The 24399-nt window shown below is 30.4% G+C and overlaps 1 protein-coding gene across 5 annotated transcripts in view; it reads left to right on the top strand.

Annotated features, from left to right (window-relative positions):
* LOC119833690 (CD151 antigen-like) overlaps positions 1-24399 on the top strand; it is a 121985-nt gene that overhangs the window by 49609 nt on the left and 47977 nt on the right. For 2 of the 5 annotated variants that reach the window (XM_038357821.1, XM_038357823.1), the window contains exon 2: positions 7924-7955. The exons of the other annotated variants lie outside the window; for them this stretch is intronic. The gene's annotated coding sequence lies outside the window, so the exon portion shown is untranslated. The remainder of the gene's footprint in view (positions 1-7923; positions 7956-24399) is intronic. 5 annotated transcript variants of the gene reach the window in all.

Here is a 24399-nt window from a genome sequence, read left to right as displayed (position 1 = left end):
TACCCGAAAGAATATTATATATGGAAAATGCCTTCTTCATTACTCATTAAATTATTTTACATATGTTATTTCCTCATTAAAATTTAAACGACATTTCTCAAAATACATTTTTATCTATTACAATATTATTAGCGTAATAGAAAAAAAATATTGAATTTTATTATATTTTCAGAAAATATTGTAATATTATGATGTATATCATTAACATGTATGTGGTTTCATATTTGCTACTATTACCCTAAACAAATCACGAAATTTTACAGAGAAGAAGAGATTCGAAACACTCCTACGAGTATGCTACCCGATTTGACAGCAACTGTAAGATCTCAAAAGTTGTGTGACAAACGCAGTTAAGGTAAAAGCATACATTAGCGGGTAACTGGTTCCAAACCGCGCCGAATATGGAAAAGTTTGTTGCCAAAGTACGTACCATTTGAGCAGCATTCACCTGCAAATGCTATTGCTTTGCGCTAATGTAAATTTCGTTTGAAAATTTCATCTATTTGCTCGCTCAACTCCGGACCAACTGCAGTCTATGTGAGTGAATTATGATTATGATATGAAAGAGTTTTTTTATCTTGTTTTATTTTGCAGATATACAAGTGCCTTTATGTTCCAAACGACAAAAACATATTATGTGATCGAATTGATTTAAAAGTAAAATTCCTCATAAGAATCGCTTATGACGAAGTAATTAAAAATAAAATAAACACGAATAGGTACGAGAAAAACAACAGACATAGGCTTAGAGTTTATTACAAAAATGGCATATTACAAGAACATCTGTGCGGCCGCAATGAACGGTGAGGAGCGGTCAAGTGCACCAGCGCTAATTGCTTGCACTTGCGTGAAACTTGCAAATGTTATGGAGAAGTTGCGTAAATCTTCGTGAATTCAATGCAATAATAGTAATTTAAGCATAAAGGAGCCTGTTTGAGACGTATGTCTCTTTAAACATGTACATTCATTTGATCATTTTACGAATCTTGCCCCTTAAATTAAAACTATTGTCGTTTAATTTCTATTTCATGTAATAATTTACATTTTGTTATACAGAGAGTTTATGCATTAAATGTGAAATGTAGAATTGTAATTTTTTATTCTACACTTATAATAAGGTGTGTGTAACTAAGCTCAATTTTTTCATGTACCTACACAAATTCCAGTATCTAGTACGAAAAGTTCGTAAATAAATATCAAAGGGGTCCTCAAAAATATGCTACGCGTGTAAATTATTTATTCAGAACAGAAGTCTCTCAAAATGTTGATTATTAATAATACTAGTATACATTCACTAATCCTTTTACTCGTAAATATTTATATTATAAATACAAATGTGAAAAATACGATACTGCTGATGTTGGAACTAAAAGCTCGAGTTTAAATATGAAAAAGTTGTTAAGACAGAAATACTGGATAATATCATAACTAGGAATTTCTTGGTAGGTATAAACTGGTTGAATTTAAATCTTGTACTTGACATTTTTATTCGTCCAATTATAAGATGTAGAATTTTAAAACATATTTGAACCTATTTTATATCTAGTGTATTTATTTAGAGAAGATAAATGTCAAATAATTGCACTAAAATCCACCGAGAAAAGAAGGCATTTATAATAAAAATTATTAAATAGGTAGCTACGTAGTAGCGAACCGCGGAAGAAAATCCATCGAGGCCTCCCCATCTTCGTCTGCTCACGTTATGTTTCCCTTTTGTTGCTATTTTATAGTGACGAAGCTACAATAAGAGGGTCCATTTGCGAGAGGACGAGCCACCGTCTACCAATATACTTTACTTATAAAATATGTAGTAGAAAATTAGGTTCATAATGGTTCATAATGGTTCATAATGGACTGGCCATTAAACACCCCTCCGAATAGATAAGTAATTAAGATTCCATCTATTGTAATAGTCTTACATCAGCCGTAGACTGCCCAAGGCTGTATATCCATAGTGCAGTCATGGGCAAGCTGCAGCAGGTATCCTACAAACACATAAAAACTCTCAAAAGAGCCTCTGCGTGTTGGATATGTGTCGCCACGTGTTCCTTTAAAAATACCTTGCTTACCTATTTTCCCTATTTGAGTATTATATAAAAAATGATTATAATAAAATAATCGGAAGTTAATTACAATGGTATCTACTCATAAGATACTAGCTTTAGCCCGACTTTGCCCGTGATGAATATAGATTAGGTATGTTTGAGCTTTCTAATAGTGAAAGAATTATTGAAATCGGACAAATAGTTTTTATGTAAAAACATTATAAGCATACTTACAGACAAATCTTTCCTGTTTATAATATTAGTATACTCCATGTTCGATTTATACAAGCTCTTTACGACGATGGATCAAGCTTACAACAAAACGATGCCACACAATTCAAATGAAATTTTGAAAGTTACGCCTCATGCCTATACCCCAATGCCACTTTAAAATACGTGTGCATTCAGAATCATCCGCCAAGGAAATTAATTTAAATAAATTGTCTAACCGGAGATTCTACAAATATTTGTGTTTAACCTAACCCTAATTGCAAATTTACTCGCGGTTCAACCAATTCAGATTAATTTTGTAACAGCACATTACGCTCCTATCTTCCATTTGTTTCGGAACAAAATTGTATTTAATCATGGATACTTCTACTGACAGGTTTCAGGTTAAAGGCGCGGCAAACCAAATTATCCCCTACATAAATTTTCCAGCTTGCTCCGGGCTACCATTTCGTCATGGAATAAGAAAATTAATTTTGTTCATTCTCTTTTTGAATATGATTCAAACAATAGCTTACATTAGCAACCAGTGCTAAAAATTTATACGTAATATAAGAGGTAACCTACATTACTTTAATGAAAATGATGTAAAACTCATCCTCGTCAAAATAACTTATGCAGACTGCGGAGTGTATCACAAAAATGAAACTGCCATTTATATGAATTGTAAAGGGCTCCTAAATAGAGACTAATCTTGAAATTTTCCATTTTAATAGATCGTATCTATTTTATTGAATCAGTGATAGCAGAAGTGGAAATTACTGTTCAAAATCCAATACTATTTAATCGTAATGTAACATTTCATTGTAGTTGTACGTACGATATTCTGCGGTTTTATGATATACTCTATCTACTTTGAAATATTTCATAAAACCACAGAAACTCAATTTGTATTATAATTTGTTATTTGGACTTTCACGCAACTTGTATAATTCCCTAATAAAATAAACACTGATGCCAATAATTAGTTAATGCAACGTTTTAAGTACATATTCTATTTTATGAAAATTGCGAAAATGGAGCTTATAACAATGCATTATGTATTAAGAGAAAGATCTTAGTAGAGATATTAGGCCTGTGGCAAACTCGTCAAACTTCTGTGAAATTTCTTATCATCAATTTTCTTGTCTTATTGCTGTTTTAAAGTATCGTAACTTTTCAAATAACTCCATCGCAAAAAGAACTTCTATCATTAATATTAAGAATGGAAATCAATATTATGCAGTTGAACTCGAGTTTTAATAAGTTTACTTCAAAAACTTGTACAATCAGTCCTGTTTGAGATTGTTTCAATTCATTTGATTCACAGAAAATAGTTCTTATCGGACTGTACAAGCTACACAGTTTATTGGATTTCATATTTTCTTAATGTCGTTAGTTAGCTTCGAAAATGTAAGAAATACAATGTTTCAGCACAGTCTAAAACATCAGCTTCAATTTAACAATTTTAAAATTTTGTATTATTTACAATATTGTTTATATTTATCTTGTTTGCTAGTTTGGAACTTATTTGCTGAAATATTGTTAATTTAGAATATAAAAGTCTGTGTAAGGATTAAAATCAATCTCCTCTAATTATCTTGCATTCAAAATAAGAAAATATAATATAAATTTTAATTATCAATAATTCCATTGTCCAATTTTAACTTTGTAACTTCATCCAACCAAAAGTAGGTAATTGAATTTGATCTTTATTATATTTATGCTCTTTGCAATTAAATTTATGATAGTATATATAGATAAGTTGATGCTGATAAACTTCCTAGACTTTCATCGTCTTTAGATATTGAGCCAATTCGGCTTAACTTGATCCAAATTTTAACGTAATTAATTAGGCTGTTAGAAAAGTGTACACAAGGATTACGCATCGACGTTTTAGTGAGAATTAAATCAAAAATTATGAAGATTCGTAGAAAACAAGTGAACCTTGAAAAACCCTTATTTGAAGCAGAAGATTTATAGGATAGAGACCCCTTTTCAAAAGGTATGGTGCCAATTAATCTTATTAATATTGCTAGCACAAATTGCTTAGCTTTCCCTAAGTATTCCCGCTCCAATTGTATAGAAGTTATTTTTTCAAAGTTGAAAATCGAAGGAAAAAAACAAAGCTCGCTCTGTGAAGCGAAAAACTTCAAACCAATAATAGTTTGATATGAAGTGATAATTTAAAATCACATCCATTCAACATTATCCGATTTGGTCCGAACACGAAAACTCTTTTAAAAGCTCAAGCTTTTAATGTGATGAATTCGTTTTACGGAAAGCCTTTTACGATTTTATCCCAAAGTCAAAGCATTAGGAATTTGAAATCGAGTCAAAGCGTGTAAAATGCTCAAGCCACAGACCAAGAACATTAAAATAATTAATATCTTTGTTAAAAAAACACATTTTGCCTCACTTTAAAAGTTTTAGCCAAAAACGAATACCTTCGTTCTTAGCGATAGTAAATATGTCCGAAGTTGGGAAGGAATCTAATTTAATTCGTCCCTTATTTTACAAAGGAAACTAATTAAAGTCCAACCTTTGTGGAAATTTGAAGTAAGCGTCGGGAGATGCCTGAGTGGTATTCAGTACTCAGAACGAGAACTCGAGGGATCGGGAAAGGTTAAAAATATCATCGTCTAAAGATATTGGAAGATTTAACTTATAAATTAATTTATTTATTAGTATGATTAATAATTTTAAAATTAATAATGAAAATGAAGAGTTAACTTGTTTGATGTTCGTTGTATCAATTTTAGAAATATTTTCCTTGAACCTGTTAATAACATTATAAATCTCATAAAACAGTATCTTACTCACCAAACATATGAGACCTCAAAGTGATTCATACAGCTAATTCTTAGAAATCGACTCATAGTTGTAGAAAATAGATTTATATCTATTTCCCCATATTCACATTCATCCTTTTAAAGCTACTTCAGCTTCAACTAGTATATTGAGATGTTTTCACATGGTAATTTAAAAAACCATTACCAGACTTGACTGTTTCATTCATATCCACTGATATGATATAGTAAAGGACGTAAGAACAAAGTACAGATCTTGAATATCTCTATTTATTTTGTACTATTTCCCAAACAAATACAAAAGCCACCTCGATCAAAACATGGTATCTCGAATGTCTATTAATCAATTATAGGCTCTCCATCAATCAGAAACCTAACGAACAAAGGGAAACCGATATAATACGTCGAGAAAACGTTTTCATACATTCGTTTCCCAACTTATAAACGTTTATCGTGCCATTGACACGTGCATTACCCAAACAAATGAGGCCTTAAAGCCGACGCCGTCGATCGTAAACCACATGTTGAATGCCAATACTATAATAAATAGCCTCTGTATCGGACGCAAAGCTACCGCCGAATTGCGTCTCGTTAATCTATATATGGGTTCAATGCGGTATAATTGTACGCTTGGTTTGCATATTAATTATAAAACCATTGGTCATCATAGTCCGACGAACTTGTATAAACATCATATCTACAGAAATGATTTACTTTATGTTACAGAACTGTTTATTAGACAGAAATGGCCCTTTGGGGGCAAAACATCTAAAAATTTATTCAGTTTATGCTCAGTAAAAGTGAACGCACTGACCCAGCAAGTTTTTCAATAAAACTAGGCATTATTGCAGTCATCTAAGACGAAAGTTGTATAATCGTATAAGGCAAGTAGTTTGTAAACTTTCGATGCGAGTTTGTTTGTAAATAGTCGCTTTCGGTGGCTGGTCCAGTAATATCCACCGCTATCATACGTATAAGTATTCTTTCTTTGATTTTCTCCAAGTTTTATTATGATATAAACTTTTTTATTTGCAAACTCTTAAAAGGTTTTGATATTTTGCGGTAACATGACACCTATGCTTAGCTGAACCGTAACATATTCAATAACATATATAAAAGTATATGTTATTGAATATCTTACGGTTTTTATATATTTTTTAAATAATTTTTCCTGTATTTCTTCGTATTCGTCTTTCGTTATAGTACTAAAAATACAGTCTTTTCACGTTTATATCCTTATCAGATTGCCTTTTATATCATGGGACTTTACGAAACCATCTGTGAGCCAGTGTCCTCACAGTGATTAACGTTAACTTTGAAATATTTAGGTATAAATAACTCTACGTCATAAGTAACTTTATATTACATCTTATAAAAATGTTTTCTGCACTAATGTGTAAATAGTTAAAAAATAAATAAACTCAAATCTCAAATTACGCGTAAAAAAATAAACATTTGCCTTCGTAATGATACTGATAATTAAGATAAAACTCAGCAAAGATAATAAAGGGTTTCATTAAGACGCTCGTCATCGCTTCCTTTCGGTAATTGAAAAATAAAGTGAAGTGTGAAACATTAAAAACATTATTTAATTATAACATTAATAGAAATTTCTAAAACTAGTGTTTAAGACTCAAAAAAAACAACAAGAACAATACTTTTAAACATATGTCTAATTAACATAGAAATATTATTATGTAATAGAATTTAAACAATCCTAAATTATAGAAAATCAAGGAAGAAGTGTTCAAAGTAAATAAATATTTGCAGAGAGATCGTGGAAACTGATAGCTCCGATTCCATTCAGGAAAGAAAATTAAAACACTCCATTCACAAAGCTCGAAAAACAAAATTCATTGCCCTTTCGACATTTAGCCTACAAAAACAATTGTTCGGCTGAAACTCAAACAGAAATCAATCTGAGATCGGATTTTTGATAACTTTCGCCAATTTATGTAAAAAGTAATACATAATACTTCGAGTAAACACTATGTAACAAATCATTTAAAAAGAATACAATTATTTCATTAATTTTATTATTCGTTTCTTCGTTCAAAAAAACAACAAACTAATTATAAAAATTAAATTTCATTGCATGTTTTATGAAAAAAACATAATTATTAAAGTGAAAATAATTTGTTCCATAAGTCCATAACTGATGAACATATGACGCCGGAACCAACCGCCAACATCACATGCTGAAAAGCGGTTCATTAACCGCATCCACTACACAAAGCTATAAAAATATAATTAACAAAGAATTCAAAAATAACAAAGAGCGCGTAAATTATTAACGTACGTAATCTACAAAGCGGGCGTACGCGTACAGACTGCGGAAGGTTTTGCCCTACAAATGTGCAGGATTTCCCCTTTGATAGAGCTTTATCCCGCGATGCTGGCGCGTTTTAACAGAACTTACTCGAATTCACGTTGTTTGGTCTTGAATATTTGCTACACTATTTAGTGAACGCGAATGGAATGAAAAGAATTTAATTGATTACAGCGTTTTTTACAGGGAACAAATATACTTTCTAATAAGACTTAGACTGTTCTAATAAAAAAAAGTATATAGCTATATATAGTATATAGCTCATAACAATATTACGTATCATACATTGTTACGGACACAATCGTTGTACTATATGATATTATTGGTTTACGATACGTTAATCCTACTTTGCTATAGTAAATAAAGCTATTATATAACTATTATAGTACTAGTAGTAATTAGCTTAACACATATAAACTTGTAAAATGACAATGTATATACATATATATTATCAGTTTATATTTTATATTATATAAGTTTATATTATTTAACATTAAGTAATCTTCTAAGATTTTTCCTTTTTTGTTTACAGATTCACCTCGTAGATTTTATAACTGTTTGAAGGTACGTACGTTTGTATAACAATGTTTATGGCTTACTCTTAATGGATAGAGATCGTTATTATTGTATTCGTGAGTATTTTACTTGTATCATAAATATAAAATATATTTTGATGAATAAATTCTAGCTTTTATACTATTACTTGTAATAAGTAAGTCAAATCTTTATAGTTCGTTCCCATTTCTCATTTGTAAACACAATTTAATCTGCTCAATCAATAAACACTGCAATGATGCTGCTTCTATATATGTGTTTACTGCAATCATATTACTTTACTACAGTTTTGTAGAACCTAATAAATGTGGGATTGATTTATTTTTATTTATCTATTATATAATACAAAGAAAAGAAACAATATAATACCAGAGTGAGGCAGTAATCTCTGCCAGGCAATCCTAATGATATATAAGTATATTTCCCAGAGATATTAGTACATCAAACAAGTTCATCTTTATACAGTGCCTTCTGCTACGAATGTTCGAAGCAACCGCCATTGCTTTATAGTTTCACTTTGCTATGATAAGGGGAGTTTCTTGAGAAACCGAGTTTTAAACTATCTAGTTTAACAAACCTTGCTACAGCTTGCAAAAGAATAGGTAACTTCAATGTTTTACCTTCCTTCTTCTCTCAAAATAATTAAGTAATTGTTTATAATAAAACGTTAAAGTTGGGATGATAAATAAAATTCGAATGGCAGATGAAGTCTTTCTGTATCGCACGCTTTTCTTTCAAAACCTTAAGTCACCATTTGGCTTTTAAGCATAACCTTATAATTAGTAAAAGTATATAAATATGATAACATTAATTGAGGAAATACAGTACCTTCAGTAATTAAGGGAATAAGGAAACCTCGCAATCAATGTATATTATTATCCTTTATAAATAGAAACAGAAAAATATTTTCAACACTGATGACAATTAAACTCAACGAGATAAAATAATGTTTTAGACATATTAACCGAAAACAATAATTTAATTCGCTTGAACAATAACACATTTAATGTAATTAATAAATTTATTGCTAATATATTAAAAGTTATTTTTGTCTGAATTCAATCATAATTATAACGGTAATTACATTAGTTCAAAAAAAGCATTAAACAACACATTCGCTATTCTTATTTTCCATTAATTTATTATAGCACTTCACTACATAGTATAAAGCAAAGTCGCTTCCCACGTTTCTTCCTATGTATATAAATGTTTAGATCTTTAAAACTACCGAACGGATTTTGATTGGGTTTTTGTAATAGATAGTGAATCAATGGGAAGGTTTATATGTTATAATATGTATTAAAAAAAAAATTAACGGATTTTAAACGCGATTTACTCATTATGTTACTAACCCGACGTTTCGAACACTTTACAGCGAGCGTGGTCACGGGACTATTTTTTATATAGTGTCTCATAAAATGTGAAGTAGATGATATATAATGAAAGCATAAACAAGATTAAAAAGAACATTACATGCAATATTCCTGGGCGATGAATATTTTACAAGTCTAGTCTGTACGTTAACCTCACAAAAGAAAGAATCTGTTTTTACAGTGATGATTAATGAATTCACTCTGTGGTACCTTTATAGCATATGAAATTGCGTTATTTTTTTCAAATTTTAGTGTTTTACTGGTTTATTATATCAAAAAGAAGGAATACTTTCCCATTTAACAAATTTCACATTTGCATTTCTATGTTAATTTTGAATTATACTATCATGATAGGTCTTTTGGAAAACCTATCAAAATATTAACGTAAGAGCGTATGTAAATATATCATTAATGGATCTAAAGGGCTTTTTGTGTTTATACGGCTTCATTCTTATTTTTGATACGTATACAGTTCACAGTTTATTTGAGTATTTCACAATTAAGTCACGGTTTTCATTCTAGTGAATATAAAATTATTATATATTAATTATTTTACATAAGAGTAATACTTGTGATAGCTGTTCCAAGATAAATCAGTAGAGCTAACATCGTTCGAAAACACGCATGACTCACAAAAAAATTCCCGGAAATAAACTCGTTGCTAAGCAACGAGGTCCTTAGTGGATCCTTCAGGAAATCCTTCAGTAAATACATCCTACGTTTGCATATCAACAGATTTACAAAGGTACACAATAAAGTTGAAGACCTATGCATCCTCGAAAGACCCTTTTAAAAGTAAATAAAGTCTGAAAGAAATTCGCTCGGAAGTTTATTCGTGAAAGAGCCTTTGCAAATAGTTAAGCTACTTAGATGGTCTTAACAGAATGCTGATTTACCTTTTTTCTTGCCAACTTGGAGGGGTTAAAACAACTTCAATAAACCTCATAAGTATTGCCAATACGCTACGTAAATAATGAAGATTGCTCAATGTATTGTTTTTAAATGATGATTAGTGATTCTACGATTATTATTTAAATTATAAAAAAATGTTCAATAGTTGTAAAAAAAAGTATTTTATTACGACGATTGCGGAATTCTATACGTATGTTATTTATAAATGAATACAAACCGTATACGGCGAAGGTTTATAGGTTAATTGTTTTTTGTCAATCCATGAACCTCTCTTTGATCAATTATTTCTAATGATACCTTTTTTTTCATTTCATACTGTTCAACTTCCAAAATGATAAATTAAAAGTTTATTTTACAATTTATCTTAACATTAGAAGGTAAATAAGTCTGATATAAAATAAATAGTAAAAGAATAGCATAAAAACACTGCAAGAAATTAAAACACAACAATTTTATTCAACACTCAACACTACGGATTGTACAAAGGGTAGTAATTAATGAGAGAAAGCACGCAGAAACTTCATTTATCTCGCGCTGCGGAATATTCGCGAATTATTCGCCTAAATAATGGCGCGATCAAACACCGAAAAATAGTAGTTCAAACAGATAGCAACATGTATAAAATTTCACTAATGACTTGACGCGGTGCTGTTATCCTGTGATATTACTAAGACACGATAATATTCTACAAATGGGATATAATAAACTTTAATTACATTATATGTTATAGATGAACGAGGAAAGCATGTGAAGAAATATGAATGTACGTGGAATAAGAATTTGCAACAGTATACTTTTTGACCTTAAGTTGATTAGCATAATATTGAGATTTATAAGAATTCACTGGTTTACCTTTAATAGCAATGAGAAAGTATTATATTTTCTCATTGCTATTCAATATCAACATTTCTTTCTAAAATTAAAAAGTATTACCATAATAAACAATTTCATAGTAACATAGAAAAGTTTTCTTTTAAATAACGCCGTGAGTTCTCTATCTTCAAACAATCTGTTCTTTAAATTAAAAAAGAAGAAGATTTCTTTATTTAACACTTGATGCTAATTAAAAATATAGAATTGGATTAAATTCAAGTTAAAAATACATTCAAGCAATATGTATGAAGAATTAATAGATATATTCCAGACTGTTTATTAATTATATGAAAATCTAATCTTGTGAATTCTATCAACTATCTCTAGTATTGTTTTATTAATATAGTAGTCAATATTATAGGTATCGTAAGAAAATGTGCTAAGAGTAAGAAGAGATGCTTATAAAATTAATTATAAAAAGTATAATCATTTCATGTAATTATGGTGATTCATCGTTATATGCATAATAATGCTGATTCACGATGTTTATCTAGCTAAGAGGATAATACTCAATCTGACTCAAAATGTTATCACGCATCCTCGACCCTAAAGAAATGGAATCCAAAAGCAACCAGATCAGAGAAGGTTATCTACACCACACTTTTTCCAAGTTCACTCTGCTCCAAATCAGCTAATATTTATTAAGGGAAAGGGGTAAAATTTGTTTGGGCATCACCTTTTCGCTCAAAGGTTTAATGAGTGCGACCCAAAAGCCCTTTCCTACGTCCCACAAAAGCTTCAGTGACAAATAACGACCTTAGTAAAAGGCAGTAAACTAGCGACCCTGTCCACACAAAACGTGCGGAAAAATATAAGTATTTAAATATAAAGAACGGTTGAGGTATTCGATTTAAGTAGTTTTTGTTATGATAATGGATTAGGGCTGTGTACGGTAAACGTAACAATTTAAATTATATAACTTTAAGTATTGTTTTAGTAGTGCTGTGCTTATATATGCATTAAATATATCATTCGCTTGTCCGATTTGTGTGTGATGTTGTGTGTGGGCCCGTAGTGTTGATGGATATTAAAAACGTTGCCTCAAATTATTTTCAATAAACACATGTGTATCTATTTAATACTCATACGAATCGACTAAAAATCGACTTTAAATGTAGTTGTGGTAAGTCTATTTTTCTGCAAACTGTAGTTTCAATTGCAATCTCAATAAATATTGATGGTTCGTATAAAGGTGGAACTTTAGCAGTCCGCAGCAATAGATTCAATAGAAAGAAAAAGTAAATTTTACTATTTCCACAACAGTACTGATGAATAAAAAATACATTTCTATTGAATTCTCTATGAAGTTAATTCGGATTACTATTCCTTGAGCGCTTCTTCGTTATTGGTTAGAATGAAAATTGCTTGCTGTGTTATTAAGGATAACATGGTATATTTTAAGCAAATTTATAAATAAAACTTAGTTACATAGCATTATATGATTAACGAGATCGTCATCATTATCACCGTTAGCCTATAGCAGGCATTCTGTAAGAGCTAAAGCCATGACCAAACACTTTTAGCCAAGTTTAGTATGCGGCTTAACCAATATGTCATGGCAACATTATGTTAATCTTAATAATTGTGGCAATTATGATGTAAATAATACGCAAAATTATTAACTTCACTTAATTTTCTGCACTCTCATCGTGGTCAAGCTTCATACACTACCCCAAAGCTAGCAACAACTACTACTACTAGCAACAAAGGACAAGGTGCTGGTACATTTTTTGGTGAATCTCGATGTTAGTCTGACGGGCTACTAGATCACGGACGCGTGGTGTTGAATGTTCACCCTGGTAGCGACACGCTCAATTGTATCCCCCCTGATGGGATCACGAACCTTGGCTTGAGTTGTCGCATGAATGAAGACGGCCGAAAGAGCCGTTATTACAAAGAACATTATTAATTAACGAATATCAATTTAGTTTGCATCTCCCCAATTTAAATAACATTTAATCATAATTAATTCCGCACTGCACGTTTCCAATAAAGTGAAGTGCGAAGCCACAGACAAGAAAGCTGACGTTCCAATGTATCCCCTATGTGGCTCCTTTACACTCGCGTTTAAATGTTTGTGCACTGAGCTCGATCCACATTCGAGCCGTTTGACTGTAAACACAGCGTCGCATTTTATTGGACGGTCTCAATACTGCACTTGGTACTATCTCCTTTGAACAGTTCGTGTTGAGTGGAATTCTATTTTGACGTAAGGCGCTACATACAAGGGGATTACGATAAAGCGCGAGACCTTTTTGTATGAAATGTTATTGTAAAGTAGTTGTAAACAAAAATTGTTTTTTTTTTAATTGAATTTTAAGGCGGCTGTATCATGTAATTTTTATGGTACTACTTACTACCGTTACGGTTTGCAACCTCTGAACTACCAACATCATTTAATAAATAAAAAAAATTAAGAATAAGCTTTTAACTTTTAAGTATTATATCATTATTTTTTATTATTATATCATCCTAAACAGATGACAAATAAAAACAACACTCTCACAAAAGCTAATAAAGCTACTAATTGCTTATAAAATCAACAAAAACTATAGGTTTCTAACATCTGCCATGACAGGCATCAAGAATAAAGACGTATTTTCTTAAATTGTTACATTTTGCTTTTATATAATAAAAAAAAACAAGAGTGATAAGGTATTCTCAACGTTTTTCATCTTTTCGCGATAAAAATGCCGCCTTCTCGGTCTGGATAGTAAAATTTATCCAAAGACAAATAACATATCTTAATATATTCCGACAAAAAAATATTTCAGCTGAGTCGTAAGACAGTCTGAAGGTACTCTTGAGTTCTTTTATGGGTAAAGACAAATTCAGATTACATAATTTATCTTTTACGCAAATGGCCGTGATATATAACAGTAAAAGAAATTGTTTGCTTGATGTCAACGTAAAGATACCTAACTAAAAAGAAACGTAACAATTTTTTCTCATTGTAACAAATGGACTATAATAGTCGGTTTTAATTCGAAGTCTATTTCTGGAAAATTTTGAATATTAATCATAATCAAATAATTAATGGATCTCTGAAATAGTTTCAACAAAAATACGGCTCACTATACCATTTATTTTATTTTATTTAACCCGACATTTCGAATAGATCTTATGTACTTACCGCGCGCGTAAGCACAATAGATCTTATGTCAATTATCATTAAACCTTTACAATTGTTTCATTTTCCAAATAAAACACAATATATAGAAATTTGAGTTCAAAATTGAATGTTAAATAAATATTACAACATCTATTTTATTTGTATACTACAGTTGGAATAAAAACATGAAGTGTTGAATGTATGTTTAATGTAAGGGGCCATGCGGTTTATTTTCACCTAAGAATATATCGACCAAAACCATAAAATACATCAAGAACTATTTTATATTAAACCTTCCATCTGTAAACATTAAGTACGTAAATATATTTTTAGAACTTTTCTGAGAAATGATGAAAACTTTGTCTAGAAAGGTTACATTGTGAATTCCCATAAGAGAAGATCCCAGAGAAATATAAGCTTTTGTGAACGTAGCTGCTATCGTCCCTGCGTTAAATTTTTTAGGCAGCTTATACTATTAGACTTATATTACTATATTAATTGTATGTAGTACCTTAACACAAGACACAGTACGTTTACTATAGATAAATTAAACGGGTACTGCGCTTTGTACAAACTTCCAATGTTTGAAAAGCCAGTAACAAACACACAAACATTTAAGGGATAATTAGTTAGGAAATAACTTAAAAATGCACTAAGATATGAATACAAATATAGATTTTATAGATAATAAGACAATCAAATTCATAGTTATTAACATCACGATCATATACAACTCTTCATCAGATTGTACATGTAGTGACAGATAATTTATAAGAACTAAAAAATTTCTCATTTATAAAGCATTTCAATGCTATAAAACTAAAAATTAAATTATAAGAACTAATTAATTTTTGGTCACGCACGTTCTTAGTATAATGCTATATTATCTATACTGTACATGGTAAACGAGCAAAAAAAATACATTTACGTTTATGTACTGATTCACTTAGAAGTTTCACCTACATGAACTTTTAAATATGTATCCCGCGTAGCTATGATACATTTTCTGAGAAAAAATAAAGGACGAAATAAAACATTTTTTGTGTTCTAATAATGACAATGTCAAATACAGCAATATGTTAACAAAACAAATAAAGCCTCTTCGAACGTGTACGAAAGGCCGTGTACATAATGCCTCGGAGACTCGCGTATTATTTAAGGAAATTTGAAAATAAACTTAATATAATGACGAGATTCTCTTACGTTTCTACTTTGATCTTTTACAGAACTTTGTAATTAATTGACGAATTTGTAATAAATTCAATTAGGAGATTTCTCCGATATATTAATTTATACCATGCACATATTACATAATATTGCATTAATTAAAATAAATTATTCAATTATTACTAAAGTGATACCTGAAAGCAAGATTTTGTTTAAGTACGAAATGTCAAAACGTATGATCAACCATATTATAGATATATTTAAATACCAATACATTTAAGACCAACCGTTCAACCCAGCTTCGCTCAATTTCGCCCAGGGGTAAAAACAAAATAAAATGGTTTGGAATCATTTTAAATCGGTTAAGTAGATCCAGAAATTACGCCCTACAGTGGCCAACTCTCAAATGTACAAATTTAACCTTTTTATAATGTCAGTATAAATTATAAGATGAGTTCACATGAGGGCATAGTGATCTAATCATTAATTTTTCTATTTTCAGGTAATTCCACGCATTTTTACCACTCATGCAAGTAAAGATTTATGAAATAATAAACATCGTATATAAATTAAACTTAAAATCATATTATAAAGTAGATAATTATTACACACGATGAACATTTAGCAAATTTTATCACTCACTTCTAAAAACGAAATGAAATAAGCTTAGTATATAAAATATATGGTATATAAAAAAATTACTGTGGTAAATATATATCCCAGGCCTTATTTAAAAGAAGCGTAAATGAGAGTATAAGTTTTATTTCTCGGTCACCCATAGGCAACAGATGTACCCATAAAGTATGGCCTCCGAGACACCAGAATATAGATTAAGTGGCCAAGCTGTGCCCATCCACAATCCGGAAAACATAACTCAACTTTATGGCCTACCAATATGCTGCCTTCTAAACGCATAGCGACATCGTTAGCAGAATACGATCCTAGAAGGTTATCACGCGGCTACTCACCATTTTTGATGGGACATTTATCATGATTCTTATGTGGATTTGGGTTGCGTAAAGAGTATAGTATTATGTTATCTGTGGTGTAGGGTAATTTGACACCCTTCGTAAGTTGCATAAAATGTCTGTGATTGTAAAGTTTATACAATAGACACTTGATCATTTTAGCATGCTTAAATAAAAACGTATTTCGCAACTAAACTAATGAAAACATATATTTTACTAAAACAAAAATAATGCATATGATGGATCATATTATTATCCAATCCAATTTAATAATCATTTTGTAAAATGAATGAATTAAAGCTCAAAATGTTGCTTAATCTTTTAAATATTTAACATTAAGTAAACATATAAAAATATATTCATTGAAGGAACTATAATAAAGCTTTTAATATATAATTTCTCAACAACGCTCCTCTAATTGCACACACAACAAGAAATAATAATAAAAACACATTCTAAGATAAAGAGTATACTTTTAATCAAAACGTTATACCTTAGGGGCATGAGCACGCCACGATTAAAGTAAAGAATACTTGGCTGTACCTTTTTATCAATTAAATTGCATCTCTTTTTTAATTACCTGCGATAATAATACTTCAGTCTATTTATATATCGTATATTTCGCTGGAAATATCATATTGTTTTATTGCAAATAAGGCACTTACTATCACTATAACTTATTAATCAAGACTATTGAATCCAAGCTAGGCTAATAGAAACAGCCACTTAAATATTTGCATATAATAATACTTATAATTATTGTGTTAAACAAATAATTCTTAATTTTTCTCCTTTAATCAATTACACAAAAAACAATTAATAAATAACGGTAATAACTGCCCATAACAGGGGTTGCCTTATAACAAAGAAAATACGTTAATATCGTTACCTTTATGAGATCATAAAGTTCAAACCAACAGCGGGCTTACTTTTGATGGATGCTAGCTGTACGCGATAGTATCTCATTTCAGACGTACATGGAAGCGAGCCAACTCGAAAAATAACCGAACCCTTACCGTTGTAAGTTTTGAAACGCATTAGTGTTGCTATCGTTAAAAATTTTACGGAAATGTTTATGAAATATGGCTTAAATTATAGAGTAAAAGCTCTGTGTGCGCACAGGACAATCTAATTTAAATAAATTATTCTGCCACGGTTTTATATTACGAAGACCAAAACATAAGAAGTACGTACGTAATAAATAGTAAAATATTATATTTGAGTTTAGAAACCCACAATCGAATTAAATGCAGTCGGCCATCTTTAATTTCAAATTTGACATAGTGCACTATATTTTACTAGTAAAGTCTATACTTCGATACTCATATTGAGGGAGTCATCAAATTAATGAATCCTACACGACAGCGACAGCGGCCGTCATCGTTATCCGATTTTCATTAAAATAAACATAGTTAGGAACCACCTTAAAGAAGCTGACTTTAAAATCCATCAATTTGAAAGTCAATGCCATAGAGTAACATACTCAGACAGACAGACGTCGTACGCCAAACTTATTACTCACCTCCTTTGCGTAAGGGCTTAAAAGGTTAGTAAAAATTAATAGCGGTCGTTGAAATAGGTATCCATTTGTGTATGGAATTAATCAATATAATCCTACGTACATGTCACCACCAATGTTTGACTAATGTTTCAACTAATTTTACTAAAATCTATTGTACAAAATTCCAATATATAATAGTTATTATAAATGAATTAATAAACCCGACCGCGATATGTATAGGTTTATAGGAATTATGTTTTTATGATCTTTCATTTAATATCCATTTTGCTATTGGCGTGACAACAACAAAAACAACGTGAATACAACGAAATAAACATATATAGTAATTTACATACATACATATATATGCTCTTTAAATTTCTCTCCTTCCGTCAAGTGGGTTATCATACAAAATGATTAATTTAAAATGAATACTCGATATTATCACTTAAGGTACTATAGATAAAAGTTACATGTTCATACATCGAAATAAATTGATATAACGAGGTGTGGGAAATCCTTTTAAGGTCACAACGGTCTCTGCGGGAAATACAAGATCTGTTACTGTCGCGATGTTCACTATTTCATAGTGATACAAGGCTTGAGTATTGAAGGCCTTCTCTTTTTATTATTTACATGGCTTAGAATTGTGTGAAAAGTATGGGTTTTATTAAAACAATAATGGGAATAAAAACATTATAGTATTTCAGCAAATGTAATTAGTAATACACAGGTATCACAAAAACCGTGTTTTAATCTGTCTTCAAACGATTTTCTAGAGTCTACAAATAGAAGCACGTTCTTGATTTTATCATTATTGTTATTAGGCAATTGTACAGGACAAAATCTATGAGTGTAACAGCTGTGCAAATGCATTTTCTCTATAGGTACCCCGGGACTTTAGAAAAGGTTTTCTTTATAAATATTGACGACTGTTTCTCTTTTTAAGTGTTAGATATGTTATTTCTTTCTTAAATTTATTTATCAAAACGTCGGCAATTGTCCACAACAATACAACTTTGTACGTACGTATAGTCCAAATTATACTATGATTTGTTTTATATATATATTTTTGGTTATTTATATGCTGCAGTACAAAATTATATTATTACTTTGATTACTACGGAATCTATATAGGTTTTGATAATGCTATTTTATTGTAAGATATTGAACATTACACAAATCAGTTTACGAACATTCTGAACAGTGAATGAACCGAATTAGTTGCGTCAAGTTCTTTCTATTGAGTTAGGATTGAAAGCTGGCAAAATAAATAACGCCCGCTGAGTTTTATTCGCTGAAAGTTTTGCCAAAGAGGTTCGAAACTCGGAACTCACTCGATGTGGAATAAAAAATTAAGTTGAACCCCTTGGACGAACGTGTATAAATTGCTTAAACGTGGCTAGACGAACTTTAAGGCGCTTTGATGTAATGATAAATTGATATTTGTATACTTTATCGTAACCTTTCCTGAAATTAAATTGTACGTTCCATCACCTTCTACATTCGATGAAACTGAATTGTTATAAGAGTATCACGATATATAATTATCATCGTTATAGTAAAGAAAAAATCTTTAAAAGCGACCACTTTGCGTAGTTCTATTTCATTTTATTTTAGATTCTTTAATGCTCTATTCGTAATTCTCACTTTTTTATAATATGTTTCATTGATTTACATAACCACTAGTATATCCGACCGAAAGATATTATTTATATGACAAATTATATGTAGTAATATTATAAATAAAGTTTAATATTTATCAACGAAAAAATAGCAGCTAGATTGATAAAATATTCGCGCTACATAACGTAGATACTATTTATTAGCATTGTTATACTTATCTATAAGATTAGTACACTTATTTCTTTTAGTGAAAAAATACGAGTATTTCTACGATACATTTTTTCTACAAAATAATATAACAACCTAATATTAGCAATGAACTACTCAGTTTTATTCCGTTTGACCATTCTTATAATTAGAAATTTATTTGTTACTTCTTAAATGCGAATAAAAAATATGTAAAGCATGAAAAGTTTTATCCCGAAGGGTACCAAATTCATTTCTTTATTCTTAAGCCGCTATCGATTTTCATTAAAATAATTGTTTATTAAAATCTCAAAAACAGTATACAACGAGATGGTAAACTAACAAATATAAACAAATACATTGACTACTACAATATATTATAAATACTACCATGAAGCTAAGACATTTCCTCATGTTATTGAGACACATAACTAATCGAAAGCGCCCCATATAACTGCTATTTCCTGACCAACGACCCACCTGTGTCCGTAAATCTAGTACAAACTGCTAATAATTTATAGCTCACAATAATAGCCTGGTTTAATTGTGATATCGAGGCTTGATACGCTTTAATAACATTCATATTTAATAGGCTATAACGAATATTTGTCAGCTTTACGATTGACTGAATTCCGTACAATATTGTTACGATACATATTTGGCAATGTTGTTCGGAATTATTAATTTATTATATGTTAAAATTACTTCATATCCACGTTATGAAGTTTGTAACGGGGATATTAACCTATCATTTATCTTGGATCATAGATCTATGAGTCAATTCTATTGGATAACTAGCTACGCGCCGCGGTTTCCTCCGCGTAAGTCTGTATCGCGTAGAAATATCGGAATATAAAGTTGCCTGTGTGTTATTCCAGTTGTACCAAATTTCATTACAATGGGCTCAGTAGTTATTGCGTGAAAGAGTAACAAAGATACACATACTCACAAACTTTCGCATTTATAATATTAGTTGGATTGCATAATGTAATATAGTGATATGATTCATTTTTTCATTAAGTTTAGTTGCCAATTAAAATGTATCAAACATATGATCATTTAGATGATTCAAGATGATAGTGTAATTCTAGATAATACGTACTAAAATTTTGAAAAGGACGGTCCCAGTATTTGTGCACCTATTTTTACATAAATTGTAACCAATTGCCATGTTTCCTCCCGGATTGAAGCGGGATGACATAAATAAAACATAGCTTTCGCTATACTACATTTATGTACACTGGTGAAAAACCTAACATGATTTTAAATCTTTCCTCGTATAATATTAATGTAGAATTGTATAAAATTTAGATTACTATTTATGTTAATAAATATTTTACTCTTCACTGGACATAATAACATATTATTTCCCTTATAGATAGCATATCCTCCGTAAAAAATAAAATTTCCTCTGGTAAGAAAATATACCATAATATACAAGACTCACTCGACGTCAACCGATAACACCGGAACTTCTGATAGCATTTAGGATCGTATAGGTGCATGTCCAGGTTTAACAATATCGCATACAAACCAGCGTCATGAATAATAAGTTCGATTTATCATCTTTACCCAACTGTCTGTGTAAAAGCAGTGGGTGGTTTATCAAATTCCATATCGTGTTCAATAGATAGAGTTTGTTTTAGAACTCTTCCTGGCTTTAACGCCAAACAATTGGCATGTTCCTTATCTCTATTATTAAAACACGTTTTTATTAGCTGCATCTGTATGTTTTATATTGACGACTTCTTTTGACTGGATTTTGACCCACTAAAATCGAACAGATTTAATTCAAACTTTGTACACTTATCACAGGATAGGATCGGTGACAATACAATCACCAAAATACTCGTATGTTGTAAATTTAATGTTAATATCCTGTATTATTTTTCTACATTACTAAAGTAGCAGACACTTACCATCAAAACCACTTTCAAGCATCCCATGAAAAACTAAAAAAAATAAAAATATTACAAATCATAACTTCTGCGTGTAGAAACGTTGCTTTACATCTAGTATTAGATGAATGTAACCCAAATATTAAGTTTCGTGGAACTAACAAACAATTACAATCATTAAGAAAAAGATAGACTTTTAAATAAAAGTGTTCATTATTTATAAAATGAATCGTCAACTTTTTCGATTAGCAAAAATAACCAATACGGCGTTGTCGAATTTCATCTACCAACAGACTTTATTCTTAAAGTCTACTAATGTTAAATTAAAAGACGCAATTAAGGGACCATCTTAGCTTAGTTACACCTGGGACTCGGACTGGTAGATAATTAAAATAAAACATTATTAAATATTCATCAAGTAACATAGCTGTAAAGTAAAGAATGTTAGTACAACTCAAACTCACGTTATCATAGTCAGAAACGCGAACATTGTTTTACTTTAGTCTAACTTCCCCAAGTTGTTGGAGAAGACAGATAGTGCGAACCTAGAAGGGTAAATAATGTCCTATAACAACGTCACATACGCGCTTACTACAATTTATTTTTCTAACAATTCAAAGCAATCAAATTTCATTTAATATTTATACTCATAGCATTTATAGACATTATTATAATTGAAATGTTTTAAAGACTGGAAAAAACAGCAATGACAACAAGACGCAATCAAGTTTTGTCTATTCTTTTTTTCGCAAAAGATAAAATTACTAAGAAATAATTATTTGGGACACAAAACTTTTTAATAATACCACAGATAACATATACTAGCAATAATACTTTACAAGATATTTATAGTAATTCTAAATTTCATCTTCGCACCCGCAAACTGCTTGGCGAAGGCGTACATAATTAACCTTTTATCATTCACTTAGTCGAAATGTAATTGGCACTGAAATTTGATCGCATCAATTATCAGTTAATTAATTATTGACTTCATCGTCGCATTTTCAGTAATGAAATACGCTATTAATGGTAATTAATTGATGGTTTGTAATGCGATGCTTCTTATCGCACCTTCACACTGGTCAATTATCAAAAGCCATGAAACAAACAATATTAACGTTATTCTACATAACAGATTTGTACAATTAGCAAATATTTTATGTATATTAATCAAAAATAAGATAAGTATTGTAAGTTGTCTGTATGAGATAATTTCTGTTATAAATTTACTGACATCTCTTAATCTTTATACCTATGTTTTAATTGTTATGTATAGTTTTGGATCAGAATGAGCAATCACCTACTTAAAGTATATCTGTTAGGAATCAATCGCTTTAAGGGAAATAAGTTGTCTCAATAGTCTTAACCAACGTGTAAAATCTAATTGCCTGAAACTTTAATTTATTAGTCATAAGATGTACATGAAAAACCTTAGTGCTATAAAATGTCTACCTAAACCTGAACTCAACAATGTTCAAAAGTTTAATGTTTCATTTTTGTGTTAGTTTTCGCAACTCCGTAAAGCTCTGCAAATCTTGTTATCTCCAAGTAACAACTATTCGGACACGAAGTTTTAGTGGACAGACAAAGTTTGCTAATTGCTCCCAACTGAGAATAAACCACTTGTATGTCCGACAGAATCTTGGCCGCCCATTAACTATTATGCAGAACAAAGCCCTTAAAAATAAATTGCATGCAAATCTTTCCGCTGCTTCCTACGCCTTTATTTAATAACTTTTTCTCATTCCGTTCCACAATCGTCAGGTAATGTGAGCTATTATGCGCCAAGATTTATAGCTGTTCAGTGAAAATTACAATTAATGTGTTATTCGTAAAATTGTGTTAATACTGGAAGAAGACGTTATCAATAACCAACCATCTGCGCCCCGCGGTTTCACCTATGTGGTGATGTTATATAGTCTATAATATAAACCTTCCTCAATAAAATGATGTTTGTATTGAATAGTCCATCTATTCAATACAAACATCATTTTTATGCGAATCATATAAATGAATCAAAACCCACGAACCTTCTCCGTTTATGTCGTCGTAGCGATCACTTAAAAATTTAAATCATAGCTACGTTATAGCATTCGATTTAATATCAGCTTATTTTGAAAGAAATAATTTTGCAATTAAAACGAACGGCCCTCAACACAAGTCAACCAATTTATTCGAGAGTACCTGAATTCGGTTCAAGCTATTTTCAATCAACAATTTCAAACCACAGTTTCATTAAATTGACACCGCGGAAACCACTTTTCCTCCATGGACGGAATAACGTATTTCTGTTTTTAAATTGTGCAATGATATATTTGAATATAAAAACTATCGCAGTAATAGCATAAAAGTTAGTAAAATAAAAATTGATTATCAACATTTAAATTGACACAGTGATTTAAAAATGATTACATAAAAGAACAATCTCACAATATGCATGCATTTAAAATGAACATATCGAAAAAGCAGAAAATAGTCATTACTCCTCCAGACTGGATAAGCCAAGGAACAAACTCGCAAATCTATTCAGTGAGAGAAATATATATTTATTTTCATATTAAAATGTTCTGTAGACAAAACAATTATGCAGAAATAAAGCGAATTCCGTATAAATCAAACTGGTAAATTAACATTAAACAATAGAGAAGCCCCAGTCGCGCTAATTGGAACTTAATTCTTGATTAACGTAGTTCGCTCTTTAGGATCATTTATACTTGCTGTTAGTAATTAAGAGCAATACATTTTTAATTATACGCTGGAATCTTCGTAATTTTAATTACTTTTTATTTCAGATAATTATTTACATTTAACTTACAAGACCTTAATATTAAGAAGCA

Source organism: Zerene cesonia, chromosome 17, assembly GCF_012273895.1.
Source record: "Zerene cesonia ecotype Mississippi chromosome 17, Zerene_cesonia_1.1, whole genome shotgun sequence".
Taxonomy (NCBI): Eukaryota; Metazoa; Arthropoda; class Insecta; order Lepidoptera; family Pieridae; genus Zerene; species Zerene cesonia.
Note: the sequence above shows the minus strand (reverse complement) of the source record. Positions and strands in the feature narration are given on the sequence as shown.